Below are 15,048 nucleotides of genomic sequence, written 5' to 3'. Positions count from 1 at the left end.
AAAAATTTTTGACTTTTTTTGTCCGATTTTGATGCCTTACTATACTATGACGTTTTTTATGACATTTTGAGGTCAAAAGATTTTTTGACTTTTTTTGTCCGATTTTGACGCCTTACTATACTGACGTTTTTTATGACATTTTGAGGTCAAAAAATTTTTTGACTTCTTTTGTCCGAAAAAAACGCCATACTATACTATGACGTTTTTTAGGACATTTTGAGGTCAAAAAAATTTTTGACTTTTTTTGTCCGATTTTGATGCCTTACTATACTATGATGTTTTTTATGACATTTTGAGGTCAAAAATTTTTTTGACTTTTTTTGTCCGAAAAAACGCCATACTATACTATGACGTTTTTTATGACATTTTGAGGTCAAAAATTTTTTTGACTTTTTTTGTCCGAAAAAAACGCCATACTATACTATGACGTTTTTTATGACATTTTGAGGTCAAAAATTTTTTTGACTTTTTTTGTCCGAAAAAAACGCCATACTATACTATGACGTTTTTTATGACATTTTGAGGTCAAAAAATTTTTTACTTTTTTGGTCCGAAAAAAACGCCTTACTATACTATGACGTTTTTTATGACATTTTGAGGTCAAAAAAATTTTTGACTTTTTTTGTCCGATTTTGATGCCTTACTATACTATGACGTTTTTTAATGTCATTTTGAGGTCAAAAAATTTTTTGACTTTTTTTGTCCGAAAAAAACGCCATACTATACTATGACGTTTTTTATGACATTTTGAGGTCAAAAAATTTTTTGACTTTTTTTGTCCGATTTTGATGCCTTACTATACTATGACTTTTTTTATGACATTTTGAGGTCAAAAAATTTTTTGACTTTTTTTGTCCGAAAAAAACGCCATACTATACTATGACGTTTTTATGACATTTTGAGGTCAAAAAAATGTTTGACTTTTTTTGTCCGAAAAAAACGCCTTACTATACTATGACATTTTTTATGACATTTTAAGGTCAAAAAAATTTTTGACTTTTTTTGTCCGATTTTGATGCCTTACTATACTATGACGTTTTTTATGACATTTTGAGGTAAAAATTTTTTTTGACTTTTTTTGTCCGATTTTGATGCCTTACTATACTATGACGTTTTCCATGACATTTTGAGGTTACAAAATTTTTTGACTTTTTTTGTCCGAAAAAAACGCCATACTATACTAAGTCAAAAAATTTTTTGACTTTTTTTGTCCGATTTTGATGCCTTACTATACTATGACGTTTTTAATGACATTTTGAGGTCAAAAATTTTTTTGACTTTTTTTGTCCGAAAAAAACGCCATACTATACTATGACGTTTTTTATGACATTTTGAGGTCAAAAAAATTTTTGACTTTTTTTGTCGGAAAAAAACGCCATACTATACTATGACGTTTTTTATGACATTTTGAGGTCAAAATATTTTTTGACTTTTTTTGTCCGATTTTGACGCCTTACTATACTATGACGTTTTCTATGACATTTTGAGGTCAAAAAAATTTTTGACTTTTTTTGTCCGATTTTGATGCCTTACTATACTATGACGTTTTTTATGACATTTTGAGGTCAAAAAATTTTTTAACTTTTTTTGTCCGAAAAAAACGCCATACTATACTATGACGTTTTTTATGACATTTTGAGGTCAAAAAAATTTTTGACTTTTTTTGTCCGAAAAAAATGCCATACTATACTATGACGTTTTTTATGACATTTTGAGGTCAAAAAAATTTTTGACTTTTTTTGTCCGAAAAAAACGCCTTACTATACTATGACATTTTTTATGACATTTTGAGGTCAAAAATTTTTTTGACTTTTTTTGTCCGATTTTGATGCCTTACTATACTATGACGTTTTCTATGACATTTTGAGGTTAAAAATTTTTTTGACTTTTTTTGTCCGAAAAAAACGCCATACTATACTATGACGTTTTTTATGACATTTTGAGGTCAAAAAAATTTTTGACTTTTTTTGTCCGATTTTGATGCCTTACTATACTATGACGTTTTTTATGACATTTTGAGGTCAAAAGATTTTTTGACTTTTTTTGTCCGATTTTGACGCCTTACTATACTGACGTTTTTTATGACATTTTGAGGTCAAAAAATTTTTTGACTTCTTTTGTCCGAAAAAAACGCCATACTATACTATGACGTTTTTTAGGACATTTTGAGGTCAAAAAAATTTTTGACTTTTTTTGTCCGATTTTGATGCCTTACTATACTATGATGTTTTTTATGACATTTTGAGGTCAAAAATTTTTTTGACTTTTTTTGTCCGAAAAAACGCCATACTATACTATGACGTTTTTTATGACATTTTGAGGTCAAAAATTTTTTTGACTTTTTTTGTCCGAAAAAAACGCCATACTATACTATGACGTTTTTTATGACATTTTGAGGTCAAAAATTTTTTTGACTTTTTTTGTCCGAAAAAAACGCCATACTATACTATGACGTTTTTTATGACATTTTGAGGTCAAAAAATTTTTTACTTTTTTGGTCCGAAAAAAACGCCTTACTATACTATGACGTTTTTTATGACATTTTGAGGTCAAAAAAATTTTTGACTTTTTTTGTCCGATTTTGATGCCTTACTATACTATGACGTTTTTTAATGTCATTTTGAGGTCAAAAAATTTTTTGACTTTTTTTGTCCGAAAAAAACGCCATACTATACTATGACGTTTTTTATGACATTTTGAGGTCAAAAAATTTTTTGACTTTTTTTGTCCGATTTTGATGCCTTACTATACTATGACTTTTTTTATGACATTTTGAGGTCAAAAAATTTTTTGACTTTTTTTGTCCGAAAAAAACGCCATACTATACTATGACGTTTTTATGACATTTTGAGGTCAAAAAAATGTTTGACTTTTTTTGTCCGAAAAAAACGCCTTACTATACTATGACATTTTTTATGACATTTTAAGGTCAAAAAAATTTTTGACTTTTTTTGTCCGATTTTGATGCCTTACTATACTATGACGTTTTTTATGACATTTTGAGGTAAAAATTTTTTTTGACTTTTTTTGTCCGATTTTGATGCCTTACTATACTATGACGTTTTCCATGACATTTTGAGGTTACAAAATTTTTTGACTTTTTTTGTCCGAAAAAAACGCCATACTATACTAAGTCAAAAAATTTTTTGACTTTTTTTGTCCGATTTTGATGCCTTACTATACTATGACGTTTTTAATGACATTTTGAGGTCAAAAATTTTTTTGACTTTTTTTGTCCGAAAAAAACGCCATACTATACTATGACGTTTTTTATGACATTTTGAGGTCAAAAAAATTTTTGACTTTTTTTGTCCGAAAAAAACGCCATACTATACTATGACGTTTTTTATGACATTTTGAGGTCAAAATATTTTTTGACTTTTTTTGTCCGATTTTGACGCCTTACTATACTATGACGTTTTCTATGACATTTTGAGGTTAAAAAATTTTTTGACTTTTTTTGTCCGAAAAAAACGCCATACTATACTCTGACGTTTTTTATGACATTTTGAGGTCAAAAAAATTTTTGACTTTTTTTGTCCGATTTTGATGCCTTACTATACTATGACGTTTTTTATGACATTTTGAGGTCAAAAAATTTTTTGACTTTTTTTGTCCGATTTTGATGCCTTACTATACTGACGTTTTTTATGACATTTTGAGGTCAAAAAATTTTTGGACTTCTTTTGTCCGAAAAAAACGCCATACTATACTATGACGTTTTTTAGGACATTTTGAGGTCAAAAAAATTTTTGACTTTTTTTGTCCGAAAAAAACGCCATACTATACTATGACATTTTTTATGACATTTTGAGGTCAAAAAATTTTTTGACTTTTTTTGTCCGATTTTGATGCCTTACTATACTATGATGTTTTTTATGACATTTTGAGGTCAAAAAATTTTTGGACTTTTTTTGTCCGAAAAAACGCCATACTATACTATGACGTTTTTTATGACATTTTGAGGTCAAAAATTTTTTTGACTTTTTTTGTCCGAAAAAAACGCCATACTATACTATGACGTTTTTTATGACATTTTGAGGTCAAAAAATTTTTTGACTTTTTTTGTCCGAAAAAAACGCCATACTATACTATGACGTTTTTTATGACATTTTGAGGTCAAAAAATTTTTTACTTTTTTGGTCCGAAAAAAACGCCTTACTATACTATGACGTTTTTTATGACATTTTGAGGTCAAAAAAATTTTTGACTTTTTTTGTCCGATTTTGATGCCTTACTATACTATGACGTTTTTTAATGTCATTTTGAGGTCAAAAAATTTTTTGACTTTTTTTGTCCGATTTTGATGCCTTACTATACTATGACGTTTTCCATGACATTTTGAGGTTAAAAAATTTTTTGACTTTTTTTGTCCGAAAAAAACGCCATACTATACTAAGTCAAAAAATTTTTTGACTTTTTTTGTCCGATTTTGATGCCTTACTATACTATGACGTTTTTTATGACATTTTGAGGTCAAAAATTTTTTTGACTTTTTTTGTCCGAAAAAAACGCCATACTATACTATGACGTTTTTTATGACATTTTGAGGTCAAAAAAAATTTTGACTTTTTTTGTCCCAAAAAAACGCCATACTATACTATGACGTTTTTTATGACATTTTGAGGTCAAAAAATTTTTTGACTTTTTTTGTCCGATTTTGACGCCTTACTATACTATGACGTTTTTTATGACATTTTGAGGTCAAAAAAATTTTTGACTTCATTTGTCCGGAAAAAACGCCATACTATACTATGACATTTTTTATGACATTTTGAGGTCAAAAAAATTTTTGACTTTTTTTGTCCGATTTTGACGCCTTACTATACTATGACGTTTTTTATGACATTTTGAGGTCAAAAAATTTTTTGACTTCTTTTGTCCGAAAAAAACGCCATACTATACTATGACGTTTTTTATGACATTTTGAGGTCAAAAAAGTTTTTGACTTTTTTTGTCCGATTTTGATGCCTTACTATACTATGACATTTTTTATGACATTTTGAGGTCAAAAAATTTTTTGACTTCTTTTGTCAGAAAAAAACGCCATACTATACTATGACGTTTTTTATGACATTTTGAGGTCAAAAATTTTTTTACTTTTTTGGTCCGAAAAAAACGCCTTACTATACTATGACATTTTTTATGACATTTTAAGGTCAAAAAAATTTTTGACTTTTTTTGTCCGATTTTGAAGCCTTACTATACTATGACGTTTTTTATGACATTTTGAGGTAAAAAATTTTTTTGACTTTTTTTGTCCGAAAAAAACGCCATACTATACTATGACATTTTTTATGACATTTTGAGGTCAAAAAAATTTTTGACTTTTTTTGTCCGATTTTGACGCCTTACTATACTATGACGTTTTTTATGACATTTTGAGGTAAAAATTTTTTTTGACTTTTTTTGTCCGATTTTGATGCCTTACTATACTATGACGTTTTCCATGACATTTTGAGGTTACAAAATTTTTTGACTTTTTTTGTCCGAAAAAAACGCCATACTATACTAAGTCAAAAAATTTTTTGACTTTTTTTGTCCGATTTTGATGCCTTACTATACTATGACGTTTTTAATGACATTTTGAGGTCAAAAAATTTTTGACTTCTTTTGTCAGAAAAAAACGCCATACTATACTATGACGTTTTTTATGACATTTTGGGGTCAAAAAAATTTTTGACTTTTTTTGTCCGAAAAAAACGCCATACTATACTATGACATTTTTTATGACATTTTGAGGTCAAAAAATTTTTTGACTTTTTTTGTCCGATTTTGACGCCATACTATACTGACGTTTTTTATGACATTTTGGGGTCAAAAAAATTTTTGACTTTTTTTGTCCGAAAAAAACGCCATACTATACTATGACGTTTTTTATGACATTTTGAGGTCAAAAAATTTTTGACTTTTTTGGTCCGAAAAAAACGCCTTACTATACTATGACGTTTTTTATGACATTTTGAGGTCGAAAAAATTTTTGACTTTTTTTGTCCGATTTTGATGCCTTACTATACTATGACGTTTTTTAATGTCATTTTGAGGTCAAAAAATTTTTTGACTTTTTTTGTCCGAAAAAAAACGCCATACTATACTATGACGTTTTTTATGACATTTTGAGGTCAAAAAATTTTTTGACTTTTTTTGTCCGATTTTGATGCCTTACTATACTATGACTTTTTTTTATGACATTTTGAGGTCAAAAAATTTTTTGACTTTTTTTGTCCGAAAAAAACGCCATACTATACTATGACGTTTTTATGACATTTTGAGGTCAAAAAAATGTTTAACTTTTTTTGTCCGAAAAAAACGGCTTACTATACTATGACATTTTTTATGACATTTTAAGGTCAAAAAAATTTTTGACTTTTTTTGTCCGATTTTGATGCCTTACTATACTATGACGTTTTTTATGACATTTTGAGGTCAAAAAATTTTTTGACTTTTTTTGTCCGATTTTGATGCCTTACTATACTATGACGTTTTCCATGACATTTTGAGGTTAAAAAATTTTTTGACTTTTTTTGTCCGAAAAAAACGCCATACTATACTAAGTCAAAAAATTTTTTGACTTTTTTTGTCCGATTTTGATGCCTTACTATACTATGACGTTTTTTATGACATTTTGAGGTCAAAAATTTTTTTGACTTTTTTTGTCCGAAAAAAACGCCATACTATACTATGACGTTTTTTATGACATTTTGAGGTCAAAAAAATTTTTGACTTTTTTTGTCCCAAAAAAACGCCATACTATACTATGACGTTTTTTATGACATTTTGAGGTCAAAAAATTTTTTGACTTTTTTTGGCCGATTTTGACGCCATACTATACTATGACGTTTTTTATGACATTTTGAGGTCAAAAAAATTTTTCACTTCATTTGTCCGGAAAAAACGCCATACTATACTATGACATTTTTTATGACATTTTGAGGTCAAAAAAATTTTTGACTTTTTTTGTCCGATTTTGACGCCTTACTATACTATGACGTTTTTTATGACATTTTGAGGTCAAAAAATTTTTTGACTTCTTTTGTCCGAAAAAAACGCCATACTATACTATGACGTTTTTTATGACATTTTAAGGTCAAAAAAATTTTTGACTTTTTTTGTCCGATTTTGATGCCTTACTATACTATGACGTTTTTTATGACATTTTGAGGTCAAAAAATTTTTTGACTTTTTTTGGCCGAAAAAAACGCCATACTATACTATGACGTTTTTTATGACATTTTGAGGTCAAAAATTTTTTTACTTTTTTGGTCCGAAAAAAACGCCTTACTATACTATGACGTTTTTTATGACATTTTGAGGTCAAAAAAATTTTTGACTTTTTTTGTCCGATTTTGATGCCTTACTATACTATGACGTTTTTTAATGCCATTTTGAGGTCAAAAAATTTTTTGACTTTTTTTGTCCGAAAAAAACGCCATACTATACTATGACGTTTTTTATGACATTTTGAGGTCAAAAAATTTTTTGACTTTTTTTGTCCGATTTTGATGCCTTACTATACTATGACTTTTTTTATGACATTTTGAGGTCAAAAAATTTTTTGACTTTTTTTGTCCGAAAAAAACGCCATACTATACTATGACGTTTTTATGACATTTTGAGGTCAAAAAAATGTTTGACTTTTTTTGTCCGAAAAAAACGCCTTACTATACTATGACATTTTTTATGACATTTTAAGGTCAAAAAAATTTTTGACTTTTTTTGTCCGATTTTGATGCCTTACTATACTATGACGTTTTTTATGACATTTTGAGGTAAAAATTTTTTTTGACTTTTTTTGTCCGATTTTGATGCCTTACTATACTATGACGTTTTCCATGACATTTTGAGGTTACAAAATTTTTTGACTTTTTTTGTCCGAAAAAAACGCCATACTATACTAAGTCAAAAAATTTTTTGACTTTTTTTGTCCGATTTTGATGCCTTACTATACTATGACGTTTTTAATGACATTTTGAGGTCAAAAATTTTTTTGACTTTTTTTGTCCGAAAAAAACGCCATACTATACTATGACGTTTTTTATGACATTTTGAGGTCAAAAAAATTTTTGACTTTTTTTGTCCGAAAAAAACGCCATACTATACTATGACGTTTTTTATGACATTTTGAGGTCAAAATATTTTTTGACTTTTTTTGTCCGATTTTGACGCCTTACTATACTATGACGTTTTCTATGACATTTTGAGGTTAAAAAATTTTTTGACTTTTTTTGTCCGAAAAAAACGCCATACTATACTATGACGTTTTTTATGACATTTTGAGGTCAAAAAATTTTTTACTTTTTTGGTCCGAAAAAAACGCCTTACTATACTATGACGTTTTTTATGACATTTTGAGGTCAAAAAAATTTTTGACTTTTTTTGTCCGATTTTGATGCCTTACTATACTATGACGTTTTTTAATGTCATTTTGAGGTCAAAAAATTTTTTGACTTTTTTTGTCCGATTTTGATGCCTTACTATACTATGACGTTTTCCATGACATTTTGAGGTTAAAAAAATTTTTGACTTTTTTTGTCCGAAAAAAACGCCATACTATACTAAGTCAAAAAAATTTTTGACTTTTTTTGTCCGATTTTGATGCCTTACTATACTATGACGTTTTTTATGACATTTTGAGGTCAAAAATTTTTTTGACTTTTTTTGTCCGAAAAAAACGCCATACTATACTATGACGTTTTTTATGACATTTTGAGGTCAAAAAAATTTTTGACTTTTTTTGTCCCAAAAAAACGCCATACTATACTATGACGTTTTTTATGACATTTTGAGGTCAAAAAATTTTTTGACTTTTTTTGTCCGATTTTGACGCCTTACTATACTATGACGTTTTTTATGACATTTTGAGGTCAAAAAAATTTTTGACTTCATTTGTCCGGAAAAAACGCCATACTATACTATGACATTTTTTATGACATTTTGAGGTCAAAAAAATTTTTGACTTTTTTTGTCCGATTTTGACGCCTTACTATACTATGACGTTTTTTATGACATTTTGAGGTCAAAAAATTTTTTGACTTCTTTTGTCCGAAAAAAACGCCATACTATACTATGACGTTTTTTATGACATTTTGAGGTCAAAAAAGTTTTTGACTTTTTTTGTCCGATTTTGATGCCTTACTATACTATGACATTTTTTATGACATTTTGAGGTCAAAAAATTTTTTGACTTCTTTTGTCAGAAAAAAACGCCATACTATACTATGACGTTTTTTATGACATTTTGAGGTCAAAAATTTTTTTACTTTTTTGGTCCGAAAAAAACGCCTTACTATACTATGACATTTTTTATGACATTTTAAGGTCAAAAAAATTTTTGACTTTTTTTGTCCGATTTTGAAGCCTTACTATACTATGACGTTTTTTATGACATTTTGAGGTAAAAAATTTTTTTGACTTTTTTTGTCCGAAAAAAACGCCATACTATACTATGACATTTTTTATGACATTTTGAGGTCAAAAAAATTTTTGACTTTTTTTGTCCGATTTTGACGCCTTACTATACTATGACGTTTTTTATGACATTTTGAGGTCAAAAAATTTTTGACTTCTTTTGTCAGAAAAAAACGCCATACTATACTATGACGTTTTTTAATGTCATTTTGAGGTCAAAAAATTTTTTGACTTTTTTTGTCCGAAAAAAAACGCCATACTATACTATGACGTTTTTTATGACATTTTGAGGTCAAAAAATTTTTTGACTTTTTTTGTCCGATTTTGATGCCTTACTATACTATGACTTTTTTTTATGACATTTTGAGGTCAAAAAATTTTTTAACTTTTTTTGTCCGAAAAAAACGCCTTACTATACTATGACATTTTTTATGACATTTTAAGGTCAAAAAAATTTTTGACTTTTTTTGTCCGATTTTGATGCCTTACTATACTATGACGTTTTTTATGACATTTTGAGGTCAAAAAATTTTTTGACTTTTTTTGTCCGATTTTGATGCCTTACTATACTATGACGTTTTCCATGACATTTTGAGGTTAAAAATTTTTTTGACTTTTTTTGTCCGAAAAAAACGCCATACTATACTAAGTCAAAAAAATTTTTGACTTTTTTTGTCCGATTTTGATGCCTTACTATACTATGACGTTTTTTATGACATTTTGAGGTCAAAAATTTTTTTGACTTTTTTTGTCCGAAAAAAACGCCATACTATACTATGACGTTTTTTATGACATTTTGAGGTCAAAAAAATTTTTGACTTTTTTTGTCCCAAAAAAACGCCATACTATACTATGACGTTTTTTATGACATTTTGAGGTCAAAAAATTTTTTGACTTTTTTTGGCCGATTTTGACGCCATACTATACTATGACGTTTTTTATGACATTTTGAGGTCAAAAAAATTTTTCACTTCATTTGTCCGGAAAAAACGCCATACTATACTATGACATTTTTTATGACATTTTGAGGTCAAAAAAATTTTTGACTTTTTTTGTCCGATTTTGACGCCTTACTATACTATGACGTTTTTTATGACATTTTGAGGTCAAAAAATTTTTTGACTTCTTTTGTCCGAAAAAAACGCCATACTATACTATGACGTTTTTTATGACATTTTAAGGTCAAAAAATTTTTTGACTTTTTTTGTCCGATTTTGATGCCTTACTATACTATGACGTTTTTTATGACATTTTGAGGTCAAAAAAATTTTTGACTTTTTTTGTCCGAAAAAAACGCCATACTATACTAAGTCAAAAAATTTTTTGACTTTTTTTGTCCGATTTTGATGCCTTACTATACTATGACGTTTTTTATGACATTTTGAGGTCAAAAATTTTTTTGACTCTTTTTGTCCGATTTTGATGCCTTACTATACTATGACGTTTTTTATGACATTTTGAGGTCAAAAAATTTTTTGACTTTTTTTGGCCGAAAAAAACGCCATACTATACTATGACGTTTTTTTATGACATTTTGAGGTCAAAAATTTTTTTGACTTTTTTTGTCCGAAAAAAACGCCATACGATACTATGACGTTTTTTATGACATTTTGAGGTCAAAAAAATTTTTGACTTTTTTTGTCCGATTTTGATGCCTTACTATACTATGACGTTTTTTATGACATTTTGAGGTCAAAATTTTTTTTGACTTTTTTTGTCCGATTTTGATGCCTTACTATACTATGACGTTTTTTGTCATTTTGAGGTCAAAAAAAAACGCCATACTATACTATGACGTTTTTTATGACATTTTGAGGTCAAAAAATTTTTTTGACTTTTTTTGTCCGAAAAAAACGCCATACTATACTATGACGTTTTTTATGACATTTTGAGGTCAAAAATTTTTTTGACTTTTTTGGTCCGAAAAAAACGCCATACTATACTATGACGTTTTTTATGACATTTTGAGGTCAAAAAATTTTTTGACTTTTTTTGTCCGAAAAAAACGGCATACTATACTATGACGTTTTTTATGACAGTTTGAGGTCAAAAAATTTTTTGACTTTTTTTGTCCGAAAGAAACGGCATACTATACTATGACGTTTTTTATGACATTTTGAGGTCAAAAAAATTTTTGACTTTTTTTGTCCGCTTTGGCGCCTTACTATACTATGACATTTTTTATGACATTTTGAGGTCAAAAATTTTTTTTACTTTTTTTGTCCGATTTTGATGCCTTACTATACTATGACGTTTTTTATGACATTTTGAGGTCAAAAAATTTTTTGACTTTTTTGGTCCGATTTTGATGCCTTACTACACTATGACGTTTTTTATGACATTTTGAGGTCAAAAAATTTTTTTGACTTTTTTTGTCCGAAAAAAACGCCATACTATACTATGACGTTTTTTATGACATTTTGAGGTCAAAAATTTTTTTGACTTTTTTTGTCCGAAAAAAACGCCATACTATACTATGACGTTTTTTATGACATTTTGAGGTCAAAAATTTTTTTGACTTTTTTTGTCCGAAAAAAACGCCATACTATACTATGACGTTTTTTATGACATTTTGAGGTCAAAAATTTTTTTGACTTTTTTTGTCCGAAAAAAACGCCATACTATACTATGACGTTTTTTATGACATTTTGAGGTCAAAAAAATTTTTGACTTTTTTTGTCCGATTTTGATGCCTTACTATACTATGACGTTTTTTATGTCATTTTGAGGTCAAAAAAATTTTTGACTTTTTTTGTCCAAAAAAAACGCCATACTATACTATGACGTTTTTTATGACATTTTGAGGTCAAAAAAATTTTTGACTTTTTTTGTCCGATTTTGATGCCTTACTATACTATGACGTTTTTTATGACATTTTGAGGTCAAAAAATTTTTTGACTTTTTTTGGCCGAAAAAAACGGCATACTATACTATGACGTTTTTTTATGACATTTTGAGGTCAAAATTTTTTTTGACTTTTTTTGTCCGAAAAAAACGCCATACTATACTATGACGTTTTTTATGACATTTTGAGGTCAAAAAAATTTTTGACTTTTTTTGTCCGATTTTGACGCCTTACTATACTATGACGTTTTTTATGACATTTTGAGGTCAAAATTTTTTTTGACTTTTTTTGTCCGATTTTGATGCCTTACTATACTATGACGTTTTTTGTCATTTTGAGGTAAAAAAAAAAACGCCATACTATACTATGACGTTTTTTATGACATTTTGAGGTCAAAAAAATTTTTGACTTTTTTTGTCCGATTTTGACGCCTTACTATACTATGACTTTTTTTATGACATTTTGAGGTCAAAAAATTTTTTGACTTTTTTGGTCCGAAAAAAACGCCATACTATACTATGACGTTTTTTATGACATTTTGAGGTCAAAAAATTTTTTGACTTTTTTTGTCCGATTTTGATGCCTTACTATACTATGACGTTTTTTATGACATTTTGAGGTCAAAAAATTTTTTGACTTTTTTTGTCCGAAAAAAACGGCATACTATACTATGACGTTTTTTATGACATTTTGAGGTCAAAAAAATTTTTGACTTTTTTTGTCCGCTTTGGCGCCTTACTATACTATGATATTTTTTATGACATTTTGAGGTCAAAAAGTTTTTTTACTTTTTTTGTCCGATTTTGATGCCTTACTATACTATGACGTTTTTTATGACATTTTGAGGTCAAAAAATTTTTTGACTTTTTTGGTCCGATTTTGATGCCTTACTATACTATGACGTTTTTTATGACATTTTGAGGTCAAAAAATTTTTTTGACTTTTTTTGTCCGAAAAAAACGCCATACTATACTATGACGTTTTTTATGACATTTTGAGGTCAAAAATTTTTTTGACTTTTTTTGTCCGAAAAAAACGCCATACTATACTATGACGTTTTTTATGACATTTTGAGGTCAAAAAATTTTTTGACTTTTTTTGTCCGAAAAAAACGCCATACTATACTATGACGTTTTTTATGACATTTTGAGGTCAAAATTTTTTTTGACTTTTTTTGTCCGAAAAAAACGCCATACTATACTATGACGTTTTTTATGACATTTTGAGGTCAAAAAAATTTTTGACTTTTTTTGTCCGATTTTGATGCCTTACTATATACTATGACGTTTTTTATGTCATTTTGAGGTCAAAAAAATTTTTGACATTTTTTGTCCAAAAAAAACGCCATACTATACTATGACGTTTTTTATGACATTTTGAGGTCAAAAAAATTTTTGACTTTTTTTGTCCGATTTTGATGCCTTACTATACTATGACGTTTTTTATGACATTTTGAGGTCAAAAAATTTTTTGACTTTTTTTGGCCGAAAAAAACGCCATACTATACTATGACGTTTTTTTATGACATTTTGAGGTCAAAAATTTTTTTGACTTTTTTTGTCCGAAAAAAACGCCATACTATACTATGACGTTTTTTATGACATTTTGAGGTCAAAAAATTTTTTGACTTTTTTTGTCCGATTTTGATGCCTTACTATACTATGACGTTTTTTATGACATTTTGAGGTCAAAATTTTTTTTGACTTTTTTTGTCCGATTTTGATGCCTTACTATACTATGACGTTTTTTGTCATTTTGAGGTCAAAAAAAACGCAATACTATACTATGACGTTTTTTATGACATTTTGAGGTCAAAAAATTTTTTGACTTTTTTGGTCCGAAAAAAACGCCATACTATACTATGACGTTTTTTATGACATTTTGAGGTCAAAAAATGTTTTGACTTTTTTTGTCCGAAAAAAAACGCCATACTATACTATGACGTTTTTTATGACATTTTGAGGTCAAAAAATTTTTTGACTTTGTCCGAAAAAAACGCCTTACTATACTATGACGTTTTTTTATGACATTTTGAGGTCAAAAAATTTTTTGACTTTTTTTGTCCGAAAAGGTCAAAAATTTTTTTGACTTTTTTTTTTCGATTTTGATGCCTTACTATACTATGACGTTTTTTATGACATTTTGAGGTCAAAAAATGTTTTGACTTTTTTTGTCCGAAAAAAACGCCATACTATACTATGACGTTTTTTATGACATTTTGAGGTCAAAAAATTTTTTGACTTTGTTTGTCCGAAAAAAACGCCTTACTATACTATGACGTTTTTTTATGACATTTTGAGGTCAAAAAATTTTTTGACTTTTTTTGTCCGAAAAGGTCAAAAAATTTTTTGACTTTTTTTGTCCGATTTTGATGCCTTACTATACTATGACATTTTTTATGACATTTTGAGGTCAAAAAAATGTTTGACTTTTTTTGGCCGATTTTGACGCCTTACCCCCCATGATGATTTTTATGATATACTATGACGTTTTTTATGACATTTTGAGGTAAAAAAAAAAATGTGACTTTTTTTGGCCGATTTTGACGCCTTACTATACTAAGTCGTTATTTATGACATTTTGAGGGCAAAAAAAATGTTGACTTTTTTTGACCAATATTGACGCTTTACTATACTAAAACGTTTTTTATGACATTTTGAGGTAAAAAAAAATTTTGACTTTTTTTGGCCGATTTTGACGCCTTACTATACTATGACGTGTTTTATGGTTAATGGTTTGTCGTCGTTCATTTTATGCACCTCTCGTCTCGCTAGCAGGCTTCAAAATATGTTTTT

This window comes from Toxotes jaculatrix, chromosome 14 (assembly GCF_017976425.1).
Source record: "Toxotes jaculatrix isolate fToxJac2 chromosome 14, fToxJac2.pri, whole genome shotgun sequence".
NCBI lineage: Eukaryota > Metazoa > Chordata > Actinopteri > Toxotidae > Toxotes > Toxotes jaculatrix.
Note: the sequence above shows the minus strand (reverse complement) of the source record.